This window comes from Schistocerca americana, chromosome 2, assembly GCF_021461395.2.
Source record: "Schistocerca americana isolate TAMUIC-IGC-003095 chromosome 2, iqSchAmer2.1, whole genome shotgun sequence".
Lineage (NCBI taxonomy): Eukaryota > Metazoa > Arthropoda > Insecta > Orthoptera > Acrididae > Schistocerca > Schistocerca americana.
The window spans coordinates 1,103,049,363-1,103,053,286 of NC_060120.1; the positions used below are offsets into that span (position 1 = coordinate 1,103,049,363).

Here is a 3,924-nt window from a genome sequence, read left to right on the forward strand (position 1 = left end):
ATTCATATCCTTTCACCTGGAATTTTAATTCCATTCCTGAATCTTTCTTTTATTTCCATCACTGCTTCTTCGATGTACAGTTGGGTGGAAGGACTACACTCCTGCCTTACACCCTTACTTCCTTCTCGGTCACCCTCACTTACTATTCCCTCTTGGTCCTCATACGTCTCTCCCTGCAACTTACCCGCATTTTTCTCAGAATGTGGAACATATTGCACCATGTTACATTGTCGAACGCTTCTTCCTAGTCGACAAATCCTATGAACATGTCTTGAATTCTCTTTAATCTCGCTTCCATTATCATCAGGAACGTCAGAACTGCCTCTCTGGTGCCTTTAGCTTTACTAAAGCCAAACTGATCGTCATCTAAGACATCATCAGTTTTCCTTTCTATTCTTCTGAAATTATTCTTGTCAGGAACTTGGATGCATGATCTGTTAAGCTGATCGTGCGATAATTCTCTCACTTGTCAGCTCCTGCAGTGTGGATGATATTTTTCCGAAAGTCAGATGCTATTTCGCCAGACTCATACATTCCACACACCAACGTGAATAGTCATTTTGTTGCCAATTCCCCCAATAATTGTAGAAATAATGATGGAATGTTATATATCACTTCTGGCTTATTTGATCTTAGGCAACGGCCTTGTCGCAGTGGATACACCGGTTCCCGTCAGATCACCGACGTTAAGCGCTGTCGAGCGTGGCCGGCACTTGGATGGGTGACCATCCGGGCCGCCATGCGCTGTTGCCATTTTTCGGGGTGCACTCAGCCTCGTGATGCCAATTGAGGAGCTACGGTCAAAGAAAACCATCACAACGACCGGGAGAGCGGTGTGCTGACCACACGCCCCTCCTATCCGCATCCTCAACTGAGGATGACACGGCGGTCGGATGGTCACGGTGGGCCCCTTGTGGCCTGAAGACGGAGTGAGTGCTTATTTGATCTTAAGTCCTCCAAAGCTCTCTTAAATTATTCTGTTAATAATTGATTAGAAAACGGTCACATTCAAACGTTGCGTTGAGCGACACCACCGTGTTGCTGAACACAAAAGGTAAAGTGTGTGGCGCAAATCTGTGACCGTGCCGTTGGCCTTAGTTGTAGGGAGCACACAGCCTTCGTTCTCCATGGCACCAGGAGGTGGTGAGTATCCAGCCTGCAGACCCGGTCGTCTTACATCGCAGGGAAACATCCCCTACCCGCATGTGATAGCAGAACGAGGGGACCTGGAGCCATCCTAGAGGGATTGGCACTAGGAAAACCCCCGCGACTAAATTCAAGATTTAGAGGGCTAGCAGGTGCTTTATGCTGTCTGGTTCCTTAGTAGACACAGGATCGAGGAACAAATGCTGTTCATGAACAGAAAATTTAGATATTAATTTATTGTAAATCGCGCTGCTTCCCGAGCGAGAAGGCGTGTCGGTCCCCGGCACGAATCCGCCCGGCGGATTAGTGTCGACGTCCGGTGTGCCGGGCAACCTGTGGATGGTTTTTAATGCGGTTTTCCATCTGCCTTGGCGAATGCGGGCTGCTTCCCCTTATTCCGCCTCTGTTACACTGTGTAGGCGATTGCTGCGCAAACACTGTCTCCACGTACGGGTACACCATAATTACCCTACCACGCAAACATTTGTGGTTACACTCGTCCCGAGAGAGGGGGGGCGGGGGAGTCCACTGAGGGCTGAACCGCACAATGATCCTGGGTTCGGTGTGGGGCGGCGGTGAGGTGGGTGGACTGTTACGGCCTGTTGTTGGCGGGACGAATCCTCTACGTCGTTTTTAGGTCCCCAGTTCAATAAACAATACACACTATGAAACTGTGCAAATGTTATTCAACGAGAAAACATACAAAACGGGATCAGTGCATGTTCTAAATTAAGTTCAGCCGTCGCTGGATCTCCGGAGAGCGGATACTTGCACCTCATTGGCAGCGGCATGTTCGTCCATGGCAGCGCCCCCGTGCCTCGGTGGCGGCTTTAGGAAACACGCGGGGGTATTCATTGGACAAATATATTATACTAGAACTGACATGTGATTACATTTTCACGCAATTTGGGTGCATAGATCCTTGATACGCCTGGGCATTGAGTCAAACAGAGCTTGGATGGCGTTTACAGGTACAGCTGCCTATGCAGCTTCAACAGGATACCACAGTTCATTAAGAGTAGTGACTGGCGTATTGTGACGAGCCAGTTGCTCGGCCACCATTGACCAGACGTTTTCAATTGGTGAGAGATCTGGAGAATCTGCTGGCCAAGGCAGCAGTCGAACATTTTCTGCATCCAGAAAGGCCCGTACAGGACCTGCAACATGCGGTCGTGTATTATCCTGCTGAAATGTATGGTTTCGCAGGTATCGAATGAAGGGTAGAGCCACGGGTCGTAACACATCTGAAATGTAACGTCCACTGTTCAAAGTGCCGTCATTGCGAACAAGAGGCGACCGAGACGTGTAACCAATGGCACCCCATACCATCACGCTGGGTGATACGCCAGTATGGCAATGACGAATACACGCTTCCAAACGCCGGGTGATACGCCACTATGGCGATGACGAATACACCGCGATGTCGCCAAACACGGATGCGACCATCATGATGCTGTAAACAGAACCTGGATTCATCCGAAAAAAATGACGTTTTGCCATTCGTGCACCCAGGTTCGTCGTTGAGTACACCATCGCTGGCGCTCCAGTCTGTGATGCAGCGTCAAGGGTAACCGCAGCCATGGTCTCCGAGCTGATAGTCCATGCTGCTGCAAACGTCATCGAACTGTTCGTGCAGATGGTTGTTGTCTTGCAAATGTCCCCATCTGTTGACTCAGGGGTCGAGACGTGGCTGCACGATCTGTTACAGCCACGCGGATAAGAATGCCTGTCATGTCGACTGCTAGAGATACGAGGGCGTTGGGATCCAGCACGGCGTTCCGTATTACCCTCCTGAACCCACCGATTCCATATTCTGCTAACAGTCATTGGATCTCGACCAAAGCGAGCAGCAGTGTCGCGATACGATAAACCGCAATCGCGATAGGCTGCAATCCCACCTTTATCAGTCGAAAACGTGATGGTACGCGTTTCTCGTCCTTACACGAGGCATCACAACAACGTTTCACCAGGCAACGCCAGTCAACTGCTGTTTGTGTATGAGAAATCGGTTCGAAACTTTCCTCATGTCAGCACGTTGTGGGTGTCGCAACCGCCGCCAACCTTGTGTGAATGCTCTGACAAGCTAATCGTTTGCATATCATAGCATCTTCTTCCTGTTGGTTAAATTTCGCGTCTGTAGCACGTCATCTTCGTGGTGTAGCAGTTTTAATGGCCAATAGTATAGTTGTGGACAGATATTCCCTGAACTCACACTGATTGTCATGATGGTGTTTTATGGATTTCAAGATCCACAAAAGGCAAAAATGAGCACTTCCCGGCAGTTTAACACTATGTGTGCCTTGTAGTTTCACGGGTAAGAGCTCTATCAAGTGTGCTATCCAAGCAGAAGAAACGCCTGATCTCACAGCTGTACTTCTGCCGATATCGTTTCTCCTACCCTACAAACTTTAAAGAAATTGTCGTATATATGTTGAGGGACTAGCACTCCCGGAGAAAGGATAATGCAAACAAATGGCTTAGTGTCAAACTTGGGAATTGTTTACAGAATGAATTTCCTGGTTTGAAACTTACGGCAGATTAAAACTGTTTGTCGGTCCAAGATTCAAACTCGAAACATTTGCCTTCATGGGTAATTCTTCTAGCGTAGCGGTCGTCAAACTACAGCCCGTGGGCCGCATGTGGCACTTCTCAGCCGTATTTTGTAATAATATGCATCCAGAAGCTTACACCGTAGCACATTCATTGACGTTAACAGCTTCTTACGGTTATAATTTTCCTGGCCCTAAAAATAAGAGTATTTACAGATATAATAATGTT

General features: G+C 48.3%; 1 pseudogene; it reads left to right on the forward strand.

Annotated features, from left to right (window-relative positions):
- The first annotated feature begins 635 nt into the window (after positions 1-635).
- LOC124597514 lies at positions 636-753 on the forward strand (annotated as a pseudogene).
- The last annotated feature ends 3,171 nt before the right edge of the window (positions 754-3,924 follow it).